The 22,980-nt window shown below is 43.6% G+C and overlaps 1 protein-coding gene across 11 annotated transcripts in view; it reads left to right on the plus strand.

The window, feature by feature from the left end:
* Positions 1 to 4,458: 4,458 nt before the first annotated feature.
* Cald1 (caldesmon 1) overlaps positions 4,459 to 22,980 on the plus strand; it is a 181,180-nt gene continuing 162,658 nt past the window's right edge. For 5 of the 11 annotated variants that reach the window (XM_063285627.1, XM_063285628.1, XM_063285630.1 and 2 more), the window contains exon 1: positions 4,459 to 4,928. The gene's annotated coding sequence lies outside the window, so the exon portion shown is untranslated. Of the gene's footprint in view, positions 4,929 to 15,908; positions 16,038 to 22,980 lie in introns of all 11 variants that reach the window. The other 6 variants (XM_063285624.1, XM_017592487.3, XM_063285625.1 and 3 more) reach the window with 5 other exon arrangements.

The following is a 22,980-nucleotide window of genomic DNA, read 5'->3' on the forward strand; positions in this document are numbered from 1 at the left end:
GTGGAGTAAGAATTCTGCATACAAATTTATTGTTTCTGCATAATTGACATCTCACTGTTCATACCATAGCTGTTTCTCATCTGATTTTAATACTATTTTTGTGCGTCCTTGGGTCTGCATGTACGTTTTCTACTTTAGTCTATTAATTCCTTTGCCCTGTAGACCCCACCTTAACTAGACCTGCTCTGTGACAATCACACCATCAGCTTCTGAGATCTCTTCTTTACAGATTTGCTATTCTTTTGTTACATTTTACAAAATATATCATTTGGGAATTCAATTGGCCAAGTTAATTATATTTTAATATCATTACAAATACTTTGAGGTTTGTCATTTGTGAAAATAGTGTGTATTTCCACTTGTTGTTTTTGTTTGTTTGCTGTTTTCTGTTTTGTTTCTGAGACAAGTTTTCACTATGTAACCTTGGCTGGTCTCAGTTATGTAGGCCAGGCTGGCCTTGAACTCACAAAGGGCATCTGGCTCTGCTTCCCAAGTGCTGGGACTAAAGTGTCCAGCTTTATTTGAGTGTTTTTATGGCCTTAAATAAGTTTGGGAACTTTTTAATGTATTTTTATGTATTTAACTACATCAATTCAGGATAACATAAACTTTTTGTCCTAATTACAAGCAGCATATTTTCCCATTTAAAAAAAAATAATTAGAGCTGAGAGCTAGAGAAATGGCTCAGCAGTTAAGAGCACTGACTGTTCTTCCAAAGGTCCTGAGTTCAGTTCCCATCTGTAATGGGGTCTAATGCAGGCCCTCTTCCGATGTGTCTGAAGACAGCAACAGTGTACTTATAACATAAAATAATAAACTTAAGAAAAAAAATTAGAGCTGGCTGGTTACAGGTGCTCTAGATGCCCTGAGTTTTGCTAAGTTCTTTTTATCAACTGCGATGAATTTGAAGATTGTGTGTTAGCTAATCTTGGTTGTCAACTTGACGTACCTGGGAAGCGGGAGTCTCAATAGAAGAGTTGCTTCCATCAGACTGACCCAAAGGCACGCCTGTGGACATGACTGACTGATGGAGGAGGGCCTAGCCCACCAGGGGGGGTGTCATCCCTAGGCAGGTGTGCCTGGGCCGTATAAGCAGGTAGCTCAGCAAGCCAATAAGCAGCATTGCATTGTGGGCTTGGCTTCATCTCCTGTCTTCTGGTTCCTCTTCTCTCCAGCCCTGGCTTCCCTGTGTGATGTCCTGTAAACTCTAAACTAGGTAAGCCCTCTTCTACCTGGTTTTGTTCAAAGGTAACAGAATGCAGACTAGAACAATTCTCTTCCAATTTCTACACAAATAGGAATAGCAATTAGAGACTTTTTTTTTTAACTACCCTAATGGCTTATTCTTCTCCTTCATAAAAGGGGCAGTGTTGACTCTTGTCTTTTTAGAAGTTGTAATGAAGTCACTTTAGCATGCCCTCATGAAACACGATGTGCTCTATGACTGCTAGATGTCTCTCAGCGTGCTCACGAGGATTTTATTCTCAGTTTTCTTAGAATTGTCTACAAATAATTATTAATTTATTTATATTATTCTACAGATAAATATTAATTACCAAATATTATCCCTTATCTTAGATAATTTTTCCTTTTTTAAACATTTCAGATTTTAGACCCTCTCTGCGTTTACTCCCTTTTTACACTATTTGATGAAATTTGATAATTTTCCAACTTTAATTTCATAAGTGCAGTTAGCTACTCTAGTCTCTCTGTTTTTTGAGGGTCCGTCTCTGCGTGTACTTTGTGGGTACACTTCATGGCCTATTTTCTATGACAAGGCTCTCACTTTATAAGCTCTGGAAAGATTTCATTTGGCTAGAAGAATGTGGGAAGGAATATTCAGCCTTAAAGAGAATAAATCCTCTCGTCTGTTCAATAAGGTAGATTTCTTAAAAATTGAAGTGCTGTCTATTTTTTTTTTTTTATGAAATAAAGGAGGTGGATTCTTGTTTTGAATGGAAGGAAAAAAAAACATGGCCTGCTTTTACATTTAAAGTCAAGCCACAAACCAAATACAGTTGCAGCTTCTGATCGATGTGACAGTAAGCTCTAGGAAACAAAGATGAGAAAATATATAAGGTGTCATGGAAATGTTTCTGAAAGTCTCTTCACATCCATTATGGTCGACTAAGTTCTGTGAAAGACAAGCTTTTCTTTATCTGGGATGATACTATTGGGAAATATATTCCATCGGAATGTCCTCTATAAATCATATATATATGTATGTATACATACATACATACATATACACACATGAGAGAGAGAGAGAGAGATCTCCATAAGGACCTTGGGAAAGAGTATATGCTATGGAAGTAAAATCCCCACGACAGAGACTGGGCAATACGTAAACATGCTTTCTCGTCCCTTTTTAACATTTCTGTTTTCTTTCAAGGACAAGGAAAGATTATTTCCCCCATTATTACGTGAAATGTGTTGAACCTATGGTTCTTCCACAGCAGTTCCACTCCAGATACGTAAAATGGACTTTATGGCTCTCCATGTGTGGTACCCGTATATAAAACTAGTAGAATTTATCTAGAGAAGCACACTTCTCCCCCCCACCCCAACCAAAGGCATAACCCAAAACATTCAGCTATTTATCTTCTATAAACCATGCAATATGCTCATCCCTTCCGTGTTTCCTGTTGATAACATTTCCCCCTTTTGAAGCACAAAGCTTCTCTTTTCTCTGGAAAGTTGGTACTTAAAAAAAAACAAAATGAAGACAGCAGCAAAGCACAATCCTCACAGACTACAAAATGTCACCCTGCTGCCAGTCACCCAGGGGGCATTCCTGGCATAAGTGGAGAGTATGTTGCTCAGGCTGACATCTGCACCAGCTGAGGAAAATAGCACTTTCACACAGCCCTCTATAATCCTGCCTTGAGTTCATGCACCCAGAAAACTCCCTGGACAGAGGTCATATCAATAGGATTGAGATGTCTGAAGAACCTCGTGTCTGTCTGCTATTGTCTTCAAGTCCAGTCCTTCGCCAGACTGAGAAGTATTATTCTGTCTTTCAACCTGTCCAGCCAGATACAGGATTTCCCCAGCTGCCAAACTGGCAGTGATCCAAAAAAGTTTATTTTCAAGTCATTTATCTGGGATCAGAAAGAGGTTTCCCAAAAGAACAATTTTGAAAATGGCCGTGTTCACGGATGCCTGGTTGAGCTGCAGTGAACTTGAAATGCAACATTAACAGTGCAGTTTCCCACCAACAAGTTATTTATCTTGTATGTCTGGGAAAGAACATTCTGGTTCAGGATGCTTTAAGTCTGACTCTCCCTGGACCCAGTAGTCTATGCTGTGACTTTTGGGGGGTTGTTTTGTAGAACAAAGCAAGAAGAACAGATGTGAGTTACCTCCTTAAGAAGTATAGGGGATTCACCTAGATATTTCTGGGTGATCGGTTAATAACGGGGGTGGGGAGCTGGAGAAGAAACTCACCCATGGGGACCAGTTGCTTCCCAAGCATTCTCAAGGAAGCACAGAGAGCAGGGGCTGTTTCCTGACTAACGACAGCTTCTGCGTCAGATCTTCATTAATAAAGGCTTTTCTCAGTCACACTGTATGTGTTGATTAAGCTTTTGGACTTGTAATTAGCCAGGGAAAATACTTAAAATTTTCTGGTCAGCGATGAGACAGTATCAGTAATGAAACATGGATTTTGTGCTAAGCTCCAGGCCTGACAAACAGTAAGTATTCCATTTTTTTTTCTAACAAAAGCTAAGTACCGACTGAATGAATTCCAAAAAATACAAGACCACAATTGGATGCATGTGTGGGCCAGTGACCTGCATTGTAACTCAGCGTCTTTTGGTGCTCACTCTCCCCCTAGCGCAGGCTTTCTAGAATTTTCTAGAATTGTCACCTGTAAGGGCAAATGTGTCTGTCTACACCTGACCCAAAGCAGATATGGGGTCTCTCCATGTCCCTCTCCACACACTCGATTTTAGCTATTTCTGGTACAATCTCCCCATTGCCAAGACAGAGAAGAGAAAGGAGGACGGGTGTTGGTGGGGAACATCAATAAAGCTCTCTAAAGTTAAGGAGCTGATATGCTAGCTTCCGGCTTCCCCTTTCTTTTCTGGCCAACACTATCTGCTAAAAAAAAAAAAAAAGACGGATACATTTTATTTATAATTTTTGTCAGTTGTTTGGGTAACATACATAGACATATTCTAGGTTAGAACTTAACCTGCGCAACAGACCTGCTTCTTATCCACTTCAGGTTTTTAAACGTGTGCAAATGATTTACATTTATTTTGTAATGAAACTGCTTTGAAAAGAAATACACTATTAAGGCTTCTTCAACTAAAATGTCTCCCTCTCACCCCCATCCTCACTTCCATAAGCATGTCTAACTGTCCACTTACTGTTTCGTGGTGAACTGTACTTTCTTTTTAAAGCTCTATTTGTGTTCTACAAGACAGCCTCTTTCTCCAAGATTAACGTTTCTTATGATTGTTCCTGACAATGGATCCGCTTCCAGGAGGCCCTGCTTAGGATAACCAAAAAAGGGCATGGAGCCGGCTGGTTTTGGCAGCCTGCTCGAAGTTTCAAGCTTTTTAGGACTTGGTTTTTCTGATGAGTGATATCCTGAGCATGCCTAGGGAATGACAGGCATCTGCACGGGCAGACAGCATCACCTTGGCGAGGGTGTCGTCATTGGCTGCCTATTAGAAAAACTACAGGACAATGCATACCACCGCCTGCTGACTGTAAACATAGGGGGTATGTGTTCACTTAGCATGGACTTCTGGGAGGGGCCAAGGAAGGGCGGTCTGCAGTTTTATTGAATAGAGAGCAGTGTGCGTTAGGCTGCCTGCCTGCCTGCCTGCTTGCTCTCTTGCTGGGTTGCTTAAAGGAATCCTTGCTTTCAAACAGCGGGACGTCCTTCTCCTCGGGAAGAAGCTGCAGCCCCAGAGGTAAGACACAACCTTTCTTTCTCCGCCTTCAGGGAAGCTGGAGCTGCTCGACAGGTTTCCGGCAACATTCCTGGCTAAGGTTGCTGGATGTGCAAAAATCTTTCGAGGCAGGCAACGGACCGTGTAAATTCCCAAAGCCAGCCTGGACTTCCCGACCTGTTCCCAGAAGGTCAACGTGATGAGACTTCAAGCTTTGTTTCTAGAGTTGGTGCACAAGGAAGGAGCCCATAGTGACAGGGTCAGGGAGGACGGGCGCCTTTGCCTGGGATGCGCTTTTGTTTCTAAGGGGGATGTGGACTGTACCTGGTATCCTGAGGCCAGCGTCAGTGCGTGGGCTCTTGCTGATCTGTCCCTTTAGCGGTTTCTTTCCCATCTTCTGTCAGCAGACATTTAAATAGGATTCAGATTTTAATAATAATAAAAAAAGCAACAGCAATAGCTTTTACGTTAAGACAAAGAATGTTTTGTTGTGTTTTTTTTTTTTTGTTTTTTTTTTTTGTTTTTTTTGCTTTAAGCTAATTTTAACCTAAGTAATGGGTTCCTTTTACTCTGCCACCAGGATTTTAGAAGTGGGTTTTCAGAGATGTAAAGAAATAAGGTCAGAGTTCCAACACTAGCACCAACTCAGCTAATGCCAGTCATCTGCTATTTGCTGAGACAGAAGGGTGCCTACCGCGTCTGTTTTCTATAAAGCTGAGTAGCAAGAGAATGTGTGCGTGAGTGGGTGTGTATGTAGAAATCGTGGTTAACTGCCTAGCAAAAATATTTCTTGAGAAATCTTCATTTCTTTTGGAAAGTGTGCCCATGGGAGTCTGAAGAGATAGGAGCCGAAGGAATGTTCTGGAAAGGAAGGAAAGGAACTTTTCTTTCCACAGACAGACCTATTTGGGCATCTCAAACAGTAGTGCAAGTTGGTAGTAGTCGGTAATGCCTTTTAGAAAGAGCTGATTGTAAAGGGCGGGGGAGTTGCAGTGCTGTGGCAATACATGGTCAGAAAAGTAGAACACAAAGTGTTTGGTATTCCCGGATCCCTGCTGGTAACGAGGCTCTGTCCACGGAGCTGTAAACGGAAGCAGCACAGTCCCTTAGCGTTAGGCAAAAACCAGACATGCGTGGCCAGAACTTACTGAAGACAAGGTGCCCTGCAGAAGTCTGATCATTTCAAAAGTAAAGCTCATAGTAAGGTCTAGTGTTTGCAGAGGGCTGCTCCCGTTCCTGTTTGTCCTAGACTATGATGCCTTGCACTTGGAACTTGCTAAGCAAGCCTTGTGTTTAGAAGTATGGGGATAATTTCTTGAGAAGTGACACATGAGAACAGACTGCCCTGTGAGTTTCTTTCCCTGGAGTAAGCGTGAGGGAAAAGCTGCAGGCAGGAAGCTGCAGGCAGGCACTCACTTTGCTCCACTGTTGTCCTTCCTCCTCAGAAGACATCAAGTTCCAAACTCTGTAGAGGGTTTTTAATGTCAGTAAAAACATGGAGAGCAATTTCTTTTTCAAGTGTTCTCTAAACCATGTAGAGAATGCAGTTTGGAGGAAAATCTATAATCTTGGATTTGAGGATAAATTCCTTTTTGAAACCAACATCCTGGAGTCGCTGAAAGTTCATTTTGTCTACGGCCAGTTTCTCCCATCCCCCCTCACGTGCTCCCCACCCCCAATCATTACAAAAACACTTTTTCTGAAATAACACCGAGTATGTTCTCTACACGCAGAGTGAGGGGTTTCAGTTCATGGTGAATGTCAGGCAGTTCTCGATGCTACTTCCTTCCGGTGAAGAACAATCTGGGAAAGGTTTCCCCTAATAGGGAGGTAAATAGAGCTTAATGAAGCCACGGCCTGGAAACTTTTATTCTATTAAAATCATTTAATCAGAAACATAAAGGCAAAGTTCTGGGTGAAAAAAATGCAGAAAGGAATAGAACTTAGAACACAAGGGCCAGGGGATGGGGGATGCATGTACTTAAGTAGTTTACAGGTTAAGTGTGGGGTTGTTACCATAAAACATGCAAATCAAAGATTGCATTAGGCATGTGATTTTTTTTTACACCAGAGAGAGAGAGAGAGAGAGAGAGAGAGAGAGAGAGAGAGAGAGAGAGATACAGGTTCTGACTTCAGATTCAAGGGTTTAAAGGAGACACCTGAATGAATTTCCTGACAATCCGAGCTATTCTCCATTCTCATTGGTTCCTCTAGCCCCAAGTCTTGTCTGTTCTCTGCAGGTAGAATAGGTTGGTTTAGAAGTGTGCCATAGAAAGTTCCAGAATCTACCTTGGGTATAAACCCTTCCTTGGAAACTCATACCATCCTGTCTGTTTGTCATTCAAGGTAGTATGATTACTGGCTAGTCATTCTTCAGTGAGACAAGACTTAGAGAGGAACACGAGAAGGGTTTCGCCGGCTCCCCATCTGCCTGGTGTCTGTCATGTGGCTTGGAAATGTGGTGGGGTGAGGCCATGGTTGGGGTGGGGTTGGGGGGGGGAGATGCTGACACAGCGGAATGTAAATGGCCTGGTAGGCCCTGGGGAGGAGGTTAGGGAGATGCTGCCAAAAGGATCTTCAAACTCTAAGGAGGCATTTTTTCTGGGTAAATCTCTCAGAGTCCCAAAATAGCACCATCAGCTTCTTAACAGAAAGCCCTTCATCTGCCAAGCCAATGTAGATGCTCAGAGGCTGGGGAGCTGCTCATTAAAGCCATACTCTTAGTTGAGGCTTAACTCACGAGCTCCAAGATGAGAGCTTGATTCTAGTTTTGGTTCCTTTGCTTAAATAACCCTGACCTTTAAGGATGCGATCAACTCTTTGACCTCCCCTGGCATGGCCATCAGGATGCCTCTCTTCCGTCCCATGGTGGTTAAGATGTCCAAAGGACATGACAGGTTTTGTCTCCTCTCCCAATGCTTCCATTTTGAATCTTACGGCTGTTACGCTAACTCTGGGTGGTAACCAGCATTTCTTATCTTCCCTGGAGATCTCTCCTCCTTCCTCCCATTTAAGAAATCTTACAAAGTACTTTCTAGAAACCTGATCCTAGAACCTTAAGAAACTGGTCTATCCCAAGGTTATCTGAAAATTGGCTTTGAAGGTCAGAGGCCAGGAGCAGACAGACAACAGAAGGCAGAACAGGGCAGGCTATCGCTGTCCAGAGCAGTCTCCAGGAACCAGGGGATGTGAGGAGGCAGGTGGACAGGCCAGCGACAAAGTGCTGACAACACACAGGCCTCAGTAAATGAGGTGGCTTCTTTGCCTCCAGCCAAAAGGATGGAATTAATCCCAGCTTGTCATGCCTGGGCCCTGTAGGCAGGATGAGGTAACCGGCTGCACCTGGCTAGGGTTTCTGTCCTTATTGAGACCAGATTTCTCCAGGAGCTACGCCTCTCACCTATGCTGGCTTCATTGTTTGGTGTTCCTAATTTTAACTAAAGCCCGGTGCCACCCTGGCATCCTTATGCCTTAGATGTTCAACGTAGATGTTCGGCTCCCCCATCTCCTAAGCAGACGTGGAGTTTACCTACGTTTCCAAGAGTTGGAAGTCGTCAGGAGCTCAGCTCTAGGATGAGAACCAGACGGCATCGAGTGGGAAGCAGCTAGGGCACAGCCAGGTGTCTTCAAGCAGAGACAAGTTTTAGGTAACTTCAGATAGCATTTCACGCTAGCTAATCTAGTCTTTAGAAACTCACAAGCCTCCTGCCTCAGCTTCCCAAATGGGTGCTGGGGTTACAGATGTGGGCCTCTGTAGCCAGCTCAGGGGTGTCTGGTGGGGGAAAAATGGGGGTGAGCATACAGATATGTAGACCTCCATTCCAAAGAGGAAACCCACGTCCAGGGGAAAAAGTAGTTTTCAATAGGAAGTTTGTTGGGGTTAGAAAAATTCAGAAATGGCTGCTCGAGAGTGGATTCCAAGAGAGCACCATCGGATTAATAAAAGGGTTGCTAAGCAGCAGTGAGGAATGGTTAGACTTTTGTGAATCAGGTGCTCTTTGTAAGTATGCGTCTTCACGTGTATTTTTGCTGGTTTTTTTTTCCCACACACACATATGCAGCAGTGATGGTAGCTTGATACTGTTTACATGTTGTCTCCTGAGGCTTCTGGCACTGCTCTGTGAGTATGCGGATGAAAGCACTTGACCACCAGGAAATCATTTTACTTGGAGAGGAACATATTAGGCAAGAGCACATAATTAGTTCCTTTTAAGCCCACATAGGACATTCTCTCTCTTGTCTCCCAGGACATTTTGCTGTGGAGAACCAGTTAGACTCCCCCAGTGGGCCAATGATGGGGCACCTACGGGCAGGACCAAGGTGAAGGGACAATAGGGACAAGGGCCAGTTGTCAAAGGTGCAATCAGGAGGGCCAGTCTCAGTCAGAAAGGATAGAGAATTCAAAAGAAGTGATGTCAGGACTTCCAGCCAGCTGAGTGTAATCGAAAGAAGAAAGAAATAGTGAAAGAAAGAGGCAAGCAAACTTTCCCAAACTGGAATCTCCCTCAACAAGGCAGCAGTGTGAATCGGGAAAAGACTTGACTCAGAATCATGACCAGTGGGTCCTTCTGTCACTAAGAGTCAGTGGTTCATGGGAAAGGGCGGGGCTATACAATATAGGCTCAATAATAAAGGGGTCTGAGATCCAGAAGCCGACCAGGGCTCAGCTCCACAGAGGATGGGGTTAAAAATCCAGGTGGTTCAAGGACGCCAGCAGGGAACTGTGGCTCTCAACTCTGTGTTCCCATTCACGTAAACTCAGCTACTCTAGGCAGCTGCTCTACCACCTGGAAAATTCCTTGCGTGCTCCAGGTCACAGTAGGGGAAAAGACATTTGATTGGCTCGGGTCCCTCAGCAGAGCAGATGGTCAAAGGCTTTGGCGTATCTCTGTGTATTACTCTATGAGTCTGGCAACTGCCAGACCCCTACCTGGGGACCATCCCTGAGTAAAGAAAAGCTAGGGAGGGCTAACTGAAGCTGAAGAGAAAGTTGGGTGGGGAGGCGAATAGCTGGAGTGACCAACGGCTCTCAATGACTATCATTTGAATTTTTCATATGAACGAGTCTATAGATAGACAACAAACATCCAACGTGGGTCTCATATTGATCACTCTTAATGGCCGTCTTCATAGGACATAGTAAGCCAACCTCAAGAAAGGCCAACTTGAAGTTGACACCACTAGTAACCCAAAAGCAAAACATCATCCTTTTTAGAGAAACTCTAGAGAAAAATATCCTGAGCTTTGTTGATGGTGAAAAGCTCTCTCGTCTTTGTATAAACCACTGCTTTGCTGTGGCTCCTCCCCTGACTGGTGGCCATCTTTCCAAGTCAGTAAGTTAACAACTGAACAATTTTAACAAAGAAAAATTACGGGTCTGGCGGGGGGATACCTCTGTTGATAGGGACGCTTGTTGCACAAGCGACTTGAGTTTAAATCCCAGCATGGCCAGGTACCTGCAATCCAAGCGCTGTGGAAGGTAAGGGCTGGGAATCTCTGGGGCTTGCTGACTGCCGTTCTAGCTACAGATCCAGTGAGACGCCTTGCCTCCAAGAAACAGAGCAGACAATGGTAGAGAACACTCGACATGCTCCTTTGTTCTTTGCGGGGACATGCGTGTGCGTGTGCCACCACCGCACAACCTGCACATATACTACACATATCCAACAGGAAACGTCCTTTATCTCAGGGCAAGTCACAGTTCTTTAGCAGCCAGTGGAATTTGTGATCTAAGTGATACTTACCTCTCAGCCTCTCGTTTGCTGAACATACTCATGATCAAGGAGGGGGACAGAGGCACCGCATTCTCTTGGTACCAACCACATTGCTCTACTCTGGGACGCTCTTCAAATAGACAACGACAGAGATACATTCAGGAATGAGTATCCAAGGCCAGGTCAGGAGAGACAAACAAACAAGGACCAGATAGGCTATCTGTAGGTGGGTAAGGGCAAGGGAATGGAGCCCCATACAAGTATGCATTCTAGGGTTTGGGGTGCCCTTAGACAGGGATGGGAGGAAGCGCCTGTCTAAAGAGAGTAGAAGTTCATGGAATTTTTAAGATGCCTGTACTTTGAGGTACTATTTAGCTGAGGGAGTGCATGCTTGGTCTACCCAATTGTTAAGATGATCTCCTACACTGTGGCCAAGTCCACGTAGATAGAAAATTGACAAAGATCACAGAAAGAGCCTTGGTTGGCACATCGTCAATACAATCTATAGGTTCCCAGCTCCCGGACCTGATCCCTAGGCAAAGAGATAAACATATCTATGTACACAGGAAGTGATTATGGCAAACCGAGTAAGTAAGGCATATCTCCCCAGAAGAGTTTTGCGCTACTATTTTTCTAATTGTACAGCTACGTTATGACGATGAGAAGCTAAATTATGACAGAGTAGTTGAATTCATACTCACTTCATTATTGATTGATTGATTGATTGATTGATTGATTTAACTTTCCCAATCCCCAGATCTGTGACGTGTACTATTTACTATTGTGGACTAGAAAGATCATCAAGAAATTTGGGCATCTTAAGAAAAACACATTAAGGAACTGGGCCTGTGGATGTAGTTCAACGGTATGTCACTTGCCTGGAGTGCATAAGACCTCGAGTTTGATCCCTAGCACAGAAAGATAAATATATATTAATAACCCACTTTCCATTCTCTAGATAAGAGGCAAAAGTCTAGGCATCCACAGCAGCTACAATTATATAAATACTGTGAGGTGCTTTTGAGTAAGGCTTACCTGTTGTGTTAGTCACAAGATGCAGAAAGCAGGCCACAACAGTCTGTGAGTAGATGTTCAGTGGCCTGACATATAGCAGAATCCCAGTAAATATTTGTTGAATGGAAGAACAACTCATGAGTTGACCAAGGCCGTGTCCTTTGTTAGTGGCGGAGATGATTCTGGACCACACAGCTTTGAAGTTCCAAGCAGTTTCCAATAAGAGAAGATGCTTCTCTTCAGAGATTCACGGGTTCAGTCTGCCTGCATCAGTGGTTCTCAGGCAGCATCACAACCAGATCAATTGCAGAGCCTTTTGACCCAGCCCTGGGTGTTCTAATTCAGTAGGTCTTGCTGGAGTCGGGTCCAGGCATCTGCAGTTTGTAAAAGCTCCTTCCAGGCTCTGATGAAACATCCTGCCTCAGAAATAATTCTGGTCACTGGTGTTTACAGCAACTCATGGCACATGATGGAGTTCATTATTCCTCAGAAACCTATTTTTTGTTTAGCTGATGTCCCCCCTAAAACTTACAGCTGTGTATCCCAAATGCTCCATTTAGCCAAGCCTCTTTGGAAATGTGCTGAAGTATTTATCTGAACCTCCTCCATCTTCCTCTATCCCTTTTTTTTCTTTTTCTTTTACTTTTTTTTTTTTTTTTTTTTTTTTTTTGGCTAAGCACAGAACTATCACTCCCATAAGGTCAAGCTTGCTGATGAGATTTCCAGTGTTTGCTTTTGTAAGGTTTGCACTGGAAATGTGGGAAGAATAAAATTTCTCATGGTGTTTCCACGTCTCGTTCCAGCCACTGTTACTAAGTGGAATTTAGGCCTTGGGGGAGGAGCAACTCTGAGAATTTTTCTTTTTATTTATGTCTTTGAGCAACTTTAAAGATCAGTTACTTCAGCTAGTTCCCTTAGCAGGAAAAACAAAGTATATTCTCTCTCTCTCTCTCTCTCTCTCTCTCTCTCTCTCTCTCTCTCTCTCTCTGTGTGTGTGTGTGTGTCTGTCTGTCTGTCTGTCTGACTCTCTCTGTCTCTTTCTCTCTGTGTGTGTCTGTCTCTCTCTGTCTCTTTCTCTCTGTGTGTGTGTCTGTCTGTCCTCGTGTCCTTTTTCCTTTCCTTTTTGTAGTAAGGATAACAAATCCCAGATGAGATACAACCTGTACTCCATGCCTTCAATTTCCCCAAAGCTGGAACCTGCATAGTCCCTAGCTTAGATGCTCTCCTAGGAGGCCCCTTCAGGAGCATTTGGGCAACAAGGGCAAGTTTGGTGTTGCAGGGCAAAGAGTTCACCTCAAGACTCTTCTGGCATTCGGCGGCTCAGAGTAGAAAGAATGCACCATATTCTGAGCACGCAATACACATACGACATTCACTAAAGATTTTACAGCTTAATTTATCCTCTGATTGGCTTGGTCCAATAAGAATGCGAGGATTGGTACTGTGGGTGAGGGCACTTCCCTTCAAGTCTGAAAGCCTGGGTTCAGTTCCCGGTGTCCACATGGCGTATCAAACCACCCCAGCAAATTGTCCTCCGAACTCCACTCATGTGCCATGGCGCATGCCCCTTCCCCACACAAATACATTAAAAAAAAGTTAATGGAAAAAACTGAAGAAAAAAAAATGGCCAGGATTGGTTTCTGGTTTTGCACAAAGGATATTTGCTTTACAAGAGCAGGTGCTTCTGGTGTGCATGTGGGGGCGGGGCCTGTAGAAGAGAAGCTAAAAAGGACCAGCTCCCCTTGTTGTCTCCCCCCACCTACCCGCATCCCCCCTCTCTGTCACTGTCCTCTCTTTCCAAGTTCAGTGTAGCTCCCCAAATTGGAAAAGTTAAACTTTCAAGAATTTTGAGAGCTAGTTGTAAAATATGACCAGTATTTTAAAGTTGACCTTATAAGCTCATCATTTTGTATATATCAAAATATTATATTAAAAATATAAAAATTTGCCCCTTCCTAATTAGCTCACTATATTCTGCTAGTATCAGACCTCTGATGATGTTATATCTGTGGAGTCTATACAATGGAATTGCATGTGATGTTAGAAGTACTAACTCCAAACTGCTTTGAACAGGATTGGTTTGTACCAGTTATGGACTACATATTGCTGGTTATCTACTGTGATTGCCTAGGAAGGCTCTCTGCAAGCCTGTGAGTCCCTTTCCAACCCCTACCCTTTGCCACACACTTCCCCATATTGCTGCTCCTTAACCTTCATGTAGATGGAAGAAACGAGGTTGACTTCTGTACCGCTTTGGGCTTTCCAGGAAGGAAGGCAAAGGTCAGCAAATACGAGTTCTAGGACATCCCCATTCAAGTTGGCAAGCGCACATTCTAACTGGGGCTGTCTAGGAAGTGTGGCTCTCCCTGCTGGGCAGAAGACAGCTTCCACTGTCCTCTTCATCCCAACTTTTAATGGGCCTGGAGTTGCTGCCTTTTATAGGCTAAGAATTCTTTATGTAATGCAGTTAAAGGATTTTATTGTTTCTAAGGCTACATTGTTTATAGATAGATAGGGTTTTTTTTTTCAATGTTTTAGACCTGGAATTGGATATGAAAAGAAAAGAAGGAAGGGGAGGGAGGAGGAAGATGAATGGGCTAGGATGGGGGAGAGAGACAGGCAGACAGAGACAGAGAGGGAGAGACAGAAACAGAAAGACAGAGACAGACAGACATACAGACTGACAGACACACACACACAGATGGTACCAGCACTGGGCTGCTGGTTAACTTGAGGTCTTATAGGTCCAGGATGGTTACAGAAATAAGTGATTTCAATCCGTTATCCTACTGGCTCGCTGTATGTCATCGCCTTTTCAGCAGAGGTCATCGGAGAACAGCAAAGTAAATCAGATAGCTGGCCCCAAGTGACATACATGGCATATGGCAGAGCAGGAATCAATGCCACTCCCTGATTCCAACCCCACGGCTGTCTGTTCTGTCTTCCTGGGAAAGGGATGGAAGGCAGAGCACGAGGTTTCCGTAACCAATCATTAGGACTTGTCATTGAGCCATACTGCAGTTCAGCTAGACAGACGAACACACTGTCACTCCCTGCCATATAAGGAAGCAGAACTTAACGCCATTCCTTACACTACTGACTCAAGTCAGAAGCTCTGCTTAGAGGCAGACAGGATGAGAATTTTGGCCTGTAGCAACCAGGAGGAAGCAAAAAGCTGGCTGCAGGAATGAGTTTGTGCCTTCTCTCCTTGGAAGCCCAAAAGATGTCAGCAAATGGGTTCTCTGCCGGACCAAAGGGAAAGAAACATCTTAGAATTAGGTACTGAAGGATTGGAGGGCTTGGACAAACATTGTAGCTGTTTTGGCATTCCATTCCATTGTGTCAAATTTAGGTATTTAAAAGACAGAGCTGATTGTGTGAGGACTGGTTACATTGTTGAGGGCTCTACCTCTGCCCTGCTGAAGTTGGGGTTCTCTTGCCTTGCTAGCCACTCTCAAGAGCATGGCTACCTGTCAGACTCCACTTAAATTAGATCTTCTGCCCCCACCTCACCGCATTTTTTCGATCGCTCTTTAACTTTATAATCAATCACAATCAGAACTTAAGAATGCAAGTCTAGTAGTTAATTTCATTGGAGAAACTGAAGCACAAATGATTAAAAGTCTACTCTTCCTGCAAAGAACGCCCGCTCTTCCAGATAATTCTAAGATAACACATAGTCTCCTCAGAGAAAGCTGGGGAATGGATTAAACAGTCCCTTCAACTTCTCCTAACTGTGGCTTTGGCCAGATTATACCTGGATATTCATCTCTAAGACCTACCTTAACAGAGCACTACAAACAGAAGCCAGTTTTGTCATAGTTCTAGATGAGAAGGCCAAGGCCAACCATCCCCAGGTTCGGTTCCTTCTATGGTTGTGAGGAAGGCTATGCTCTAACTGTTCCCTCACAACTAGATAGTCTGGTCCATGTTCCTGTGCCATTTTCTCTGTATGCGCCTTGCCTGTGTCTCCATCCCCTTTCTTAGAAAACTTACAGTATAGGAGCCCACGCTCATGACCCCTCTTTAACTTGATAGTCTCTGTAAAGACCCAAAAGTTTGGGGTGAAGGGGTTAGAAACCCAACTGATGAATTAAACCCAGAATATGCCCCAATTTAAAATCGGGGTAGAAACCCATGCAGCAGTATTCTGAAAGTCCAGTTGCAGAAGACCCTAACTGCTGACTGGATTCTGCCTTCCCTCTAGGTCTGGGACACAGTTTTGCTAGAAGTCGCTTGACCTTTTGAACTTGCCCTTGATATTTACTTTCAGCCTTTCACAATATGGAATTCTGATCTGGTGAAAAGTCAAAAGAGGTCTCTGAAATGACGCACTGAGGCACAACATCGCTTGCTGTGGCCTATCTGTGGAAGGCTGAGAAACCACAGTGCAGACAGTCTGGTATGCGGCCATCAGGAGTGGGGGAGGGGCTGGTGGGAAGGCTGAACTGAAGCCCCGTCTGAGAGGGAGAGAGAGGGAGAGAGAGGGAGAGAGAGGGAGAGAGAGGGAGAGAGAGGGAGAGAGAAGGAGAGAGAGGGAGAGAGAGGGAGAGAGAGGGAGAGAGAGGGAGAGAGAGAGAGAGAGAGAGAGAGAGAGAGAGAGAGAGAGAGAGAGAGGTGAGCTATCCTGGAGCAGCCTGGGAGACAGCCACCGCAGGGGCTGTGTGGGCGTCTGCAAGGGCTAGAAGGAGACAGACGATGGCCATTTTCAGTCAAATTTACAAAGGCTGATCTCGGCCAGTAACCGTGTCAATACAGGGGAAAATATTAGGAGCCTACACATATTTGTGCTATGAATCATTTTGAGTCTTCGTTTCTTCTGTGTCTTCTCTATTCAAGCTTAAAGGGTAAATGCTTTCGGTGCCCTCTTCGCTTTATCTGCGTTTGCTCTGCCACAGCTCGCGGCTTGTGTCCTGTCTCCTTTTCCGGCTTACTTCCTGCGGCACCGTGCCCCTCTTCCCTTTCCTTCTCCATGTATGTCCCAGTTTCGATCCTTTCCGTCAGTCCTCTGCTTCAGACCAGAGCTATCGCCAATTATCCTCCAAACTGGGGGGCAGGAAGAGCTATTAATAGCTTCCCTAGAATAGCAGTCCCAGGCTGGGCGTGCCCCAGGCACACTGGGAGGGATGGTCATCCCCTTTACAGTTTAGATTCTCTCCTCCCTAAACCCCTTTCAGCGACCCACTGTTTCAGTGTCTTTCTTTAAAAGTACTTCTATTCTGATTCATTTACATTTCCTTTCTAAGAACCTGCCCACGGACTTCCCTCTTTCCACCCTCCACACTCCACTTTGTGGTACAACTTTTTGTTTTTGTTTGTTTAATGTAATTTTCTCTCTCTCTTTTTTTTTTTTTTTTTGAGTCAAAGTCATGCTATAGATACCACTTCAGAGTGGAGCGCCGATGCTACAAGCTGCTTAGGGTCTCAAGTAAGCCGAGGCTGATCTGTCCACCATCTCTGCACCTCTCTCTACTCAGGGGTTAGAGCAGTCCCTGCACCGCAAAAGTGCCTATAGCTGTTATATACAGTTATTATGTATATGTATCTTGGCTCTCACAGGGCATACTTTCTGTATGTGAACATATGTGTACACCAGAGTTGAAAATGATAACAATATATTATAAATTATATTCAAAATAAATTATATTCAAGGCTAACTGTATCTTTATTATGGCTTAGTGGTCCGCATTGATTATGCTTTTAAAGTTGTGTGTACAATGACTGCTGTAGGTTTAACATAGGTAGAAATAAACTTTGAGGCAAAAATGTAGAATAAATGTTTACTTAAGTCTCTGAGTGTGTGTGTGTGTGTGTGTATGTGTGTGAGTGTGTATGTATATGTGTATGTGTGTATGTGTGTATATGTGTGTGTATGTGTGTATGTGTGTGTGTATGTGTGTATGTGTGTGTGATGTATGTGTGTGTATGTGTGTATGCGTGTATGTGTGTGTGTGTGTGTGTGTGTGTGTGTGTGTGTGTGTGTAGGCCACAGGTAAACAGCTGCTATCTCCTCAGTTGCTTTCCACAATTTTTTTTTTTAAGACAGGGTCTCTCACTGAACCTGGAGTGTCCTGATTCAACACTGTTGGCTCACCAGGGGTTCTAGTGATCTGCCTGTCTCTGCCCACCCAGTGCTGATCTTATAGGTGTGGGGTGCTTGCTTGACTTTTTACAGGGGTACCAGGAGTCCAAATGCGATTTCTCATGCTTACACAGAAAGCAGTTACTAAGTAGACCATCTGCCAGCTCTTCAAACCTGATTCCACTTGTGACCAGGCATGTGCAAGTTCTAGGTTATTCTGAAAAATCATTTCAGTTGTCAGGGTAGATGATAGTCTTTAGGTTGCCCAAGGACATTCTAAGCTCCCCTGTAGCTAGAAGGGGAGAAACAAGAACATGATCCCTTTGAAAATGACAGAAAATCAGTTGGTAGCTGTCTGAAGTACTCAATGGTCCAGAGCCATGTCGGCTGCAAGGAGCCATTCTCATCCGTTATGTATATACTTGGAGATTTCAACCAAAAAATGTCTTCCTCCTCTTCTTTTATCAAGCACCCTTAAAATTAATGAATGCAGGAGAATAAAATAAGGTAATTTAGGAAGGATATAGGTCCTGCTGCAGTTGTCCCTTTCCTCCCTGACTCCTTCCTGCTCCTCCTTAGTGTCTTTTCCTCTTGATTTCTATTTCTTCTCCCATTGAGGTTATGGTCACAAATGTCCTGTGGCCACTGGGCCACCCTCTGCTTTAGTCACATTGTTTACAAATATCCTCTTATAGAGAGCGATGGTCCAAAGCTCTTCCCCATACCCTCCATGATGGTATGCCGCCATGGAGACGGTGGGATGGCAATGTCTATCTGTCGACCTGAGGTCTGATGTCACTTGGATCTGCTGGCCTGCAGCTGCTTGCCCATCTGTGTTTGTATAAATAGGAAGTGAGGAGTGTAGGGCTTCAGTGGTTGTTTTATTATATTTTTTCCATTTCATTAAACTTCCGTGTCTCCCCGTATTTTGGCGTTTGCGTGTGCTGTTGAACATACATCAGGTATTCTTTCCACGGGAGTGGGTGCACCAGGAGTGGGTGCAGCCCAATAATTCCTTTTCCAGGCGTCTCTGGGCCAAGGTCAAGCTTTTGATGCCTGGGCTCACGTTTTGTGGTGGGTTCAGATTCCAGGTAGTAGCCTATTGGGTAAGGACCTTCCTTCTCACCACAGCTGTGGGACTCTGATGGCCTCTTAGTGGCCGACTATGAGCTTCCTTTAGCCTAACTCTTCTCTGTAACTCTTCACATAGGGAGCAACGAGCTTTCACAGAGAAGGACTCCATGCAGTAGGGTGTCTTCAAGCCCAGACATGCTTTCTTTCCTTCTCCCTTGGTAATCTGAAGACCCCGGTTGGCTTAGGCAACGGGAGTAAGTCAAATAATATTCGGTTTAGACTGAAATGACACATTTGAGGTTTCCAGCAGCCGTTCCTCATATGACAGCTTCAACAGACTTCTTGGTTGTGGGGGAGGGGGGAGCTCTTAGCCCAGGATCAGACTTCTCTTCTCCCTGTTGAAAAGTGTGTAAAGGGCGCTGTGCATGTTTAATACAGAGATCTAGAAAACACAGACAGCTACACAGTCACTGCTGATGCTGTCTTAGATCATTTCCTCTATATACCTACATTCTTTTTTAGTTGGCACGTGACTTGCATGTGTTTACAGCCTACCATATGCTGATTCAAAGCACATAATTCAATGCACACACAACATTAGGGTTCTGGTTTTACTCTTGTCTTTAACAATCAGTGGTAACAGGTGCGGGCCAGAGAGGCGGCTCGGTGGATAAGGCACTTGCCTTGTGAGGGCGAAGATCAGAGTTTGCATCCCCAGTACCCACATAAATGCAAGACAGCTGTGCCATGTGCCTTCTGCCAGGAAGTCCAGTGCTCAGGATGGGGACTGGGATCTCCCAGGGCAAACTGGCAAGCCAGACTGTCAGGAATCAACAAGCTTTAGGCTCAGTGAAGGGCGATCAAGGAAGACATTGAATGTCAACTCCAGGCTTCCATGTGCAGTTGTATCTATGTGCACGGGCAGCAGAGCTACTGTGTGTTTGCTTACACACAAGGGATAAGAGCACACGGACACCGCCAACACATACATGTGTAAGAACTAAAAACAATATTAGCAATCATCTTTGGAGAAACTCTGCTGCAAAGGGATGGTTAAGACAGGTTAGCATCTGATCCAGGATTTTTTTCCCCAACACAAACATCAGTGTGCATCTTCATATGTGTCCAGCACACACAGCCAGGCAACTATAAAATCTTCAGAGTCTTGTCGCACTCGATTTTATTAATATGTCTTTCGTCTGCATTTGAAGTCCTGACACATGAGATCACTGATGTGAGTTATTCTCATGCTTGGCAATCGCTGTGATTTTAATATCTTATAGCTGAATACATTCAGGTTTTAAAATACTCTAAAAGTATAGAATATAATCATGTTGGAAAACAGTGTGTTAAGCTTGCATAAGCAATCATATGGGTGGGTCTTTTTATTATTTAAATAAAATTTTATTTTGAAATACGTTTAGGTGTGCAGTTGCAAGAATATTACAGAATGCTCCTACCCTGCACCAAATTCCACCCACTGTTAACTTCAGCTATGCTCTATTTATAACAAATCATGAAATGATATTATTACGGTATTATTAATGAAACACCATGCTTTATATGGATCTTAGTTTTTATTCAGTGTCCTTTGTTTTCCAAGGCTCTTGGATCAATGATTTTTGTTTTTTTATGGGAAATTTTAAACATTTACATTGGGGAGCTATTGCTGGGCCTCTGACACACAAAGGAAAACCACACAATGCAACCCCTTTCTTGAACAGATGCTTTGCTGCACAAGCCATTTTCTTGAGGAATTTCCACCTGAAGTGCCCTAGGTCTCCTCTGGTCTTTGGTTCCCTTGAGACCACCAGTAGAGTCCGCTGCCTGCTCCGTCCTGATGGGAGGCACTAGTACTCTTCCCATAACTGAGGCTAGCCATCCCAGGACCACACGCACACCCCCACATCACCCTCGTCCCCTCACAGACGGACACCGAAACATGAAGAGGTGTACATGGATGCGCTGTTTTAAGTTTCACTTTTCACGCTTGTACGGCTTCTTAAGGTTACTTGTGAAAGGTTGGACACTAACAGAAGAAACGAGGAAGAGGAGGTGGTGGTGAAGAAGGAAGAGGGAGTGGGGTGAGGTGGGGGTGGGGCATCCATGTTTCCCTCACATCTTGAAATCAAGGCTTCATTCAAAAAAAAAAAAGTACCCACTGTTAACAAATAAGCCATAGAAGTGCTTGTTTTCTAGAAATTATTTCAAGGTTAGCCATCCATATGTTGATCTTTCCAATTATTTTTGGACTGTGAATTAACAGCAGTTGATACCTTTGAAGGAGTTGGTGGCATCGGTGAGTGGCTCGCCTTCCTGTGATGTTGGCCCTTCTAGTGGAGGGCTTAAACTAGCTGTGGTCTCTCTTAACTCTGCAGTTGTTTAAACCAACTTCCAAGGTTTCTAGCCTCCAGCACAACCTCGTTGCTGTACTTTCCTTCAAGGTTGCTTCTTTAATCTTCGCTTCCACTGACAGATCCCTTGCGGAAGGAGAAGAAAAAGCTAAGGGTAGTTCAGATGTTGGATACAAATGAGCTACCTTCAAGGGTTCCGTTACTTCATTTGCAACACTTGAATAGATACTGTGTAGAGATGGAACCTAATATGTGTAGGTGCCTGAATAAAGACGAACCTATACTAAGATAAGGAAACGTGTCTTTGTATCCATACCTTAACTGTTGGGGGGGGAGGGATGAAGGGAGCAAAAATGTACACATCATTAAGTCAAAGAATATCTTAACTAAGAAGCCTTTCTTAAATCTGATAGTAACAATATACTGAAATGACTAGTTCAGCCTTAGTAAACCTTTCCTAAGACAAGGATTGCGTCTACTTTTAAACAGGAGGCCATCAGAGTCAGGGGAGGAAAATAAGAGCTCAGGCGGGTTGGGAATGGTTACTCAGTTTGGCACATCTGTTTTGGTCTTTTCTGTTCCACATGTAGCTATATAGTTTACATAAAAATATCTCCCCGGAGAATCAGAAAGAACAGATTTATGGAACCAGATGTGAGTTAGCATTTCTACAGGTGTGGTTCAGCAGCTGAAAGAACATGTTGTCCCGGGGATGGAGTTTCTTCTTATGTAATCAATATAAATTACCACCGGACTTTACAGAGGTTGATAAAGCAAACATGTGCCATTTGGGCTGGCCTTCTGCTATATAAAGAGACCTTGATTCACCCGGAGTCTAATGTGGAAAAGGGTACCATTCAACATGTGTGAAAGAAACTTAGTAAAGAATATCACAGCCATGATCAAGCAAGGCTCTTCCGGCTTGTGTACAGAGGGGACAAGCTGGGGATTAGATAGATGTTGTATCTATATATAACTTTATTAAGAAAAACAAGAGATACTTTGTAAATATTTTTGAAAACTCTTGATATTTGTCAGGAAAGGACTGAGGGCAATAAATAATAATAATAATAATAATAATAATAATAATAATAATAATAATATCAAACCCCAACAAAAACCAAAACCAGAACATAAGAACAGAGGCACACTAACAATGAGAAAAGTTCTTTAGATGAACAGAATTGGGCTGAGGAGGAGGAGGAAGAGAAAGAGTTAGAGGAGGAGGTTCCTTTGGTAAATGGCAAAGCCTTTCTACAATTACACACAAAAAGAGAATTTTAAATCTGGACAAAGAAAAAGTGTTGCTGGTTAATGAATATCATATCAGTAAATGAGTTGACACAGATTGGTTTGGGATTTTTTTTAAACTTGCTGGGGTTTTTTTTGTTTTGTTTTTTGTTTTTTGTTTTTTTGTTTTGTTTTGTTTTGGAGCTGTGGACCGAACCCAGCTTGCTAGGCAAGTGCTCTACCACTGAGCTAAATCCCCAACCCCAAGCTTGCTGTTTTTTTTTTTTTTCTTTTTTTTTCCCAGAGCTGGGGACCGAACCCAGGGCCTTGCGCTTCCTAGGCAAGCGCTCTACCACTGAGCTAAATCCCCAACCCCCAAGCTTGCTGTTTTTAAAACTAGATTTTACAATAAACAAAAAAAGAACGCTTTTACTTGATGGTTTTTAATTTGCTTAAACCCTTTCAACTCTCATTTAATGAGTATTCAAATCTATTCCTGTTAACTTTAATTTTTCTTCATTAAATGGTATCAAGGTATTTTTCTAATACTTCAAATTGTTTGCTTTGCTTTTTGTTTTCCAAGTCAAGGTCAAGGTTTCTCTGTG

Source organism: Rattus norvegicus, chromosome 4 (assembly GCF_036323735.1).
Source record: "Rattus norvegicus strain BN/NHsdMcwi chromosome 4, GRCr8, whole genome shotgun sequence".
NCBI classification, from domain to species: Eukaryota; Metazoa; Chordata; class Mammalia; order Rodentia; family Muridae; genus Rattus; species Rattus norvegicus.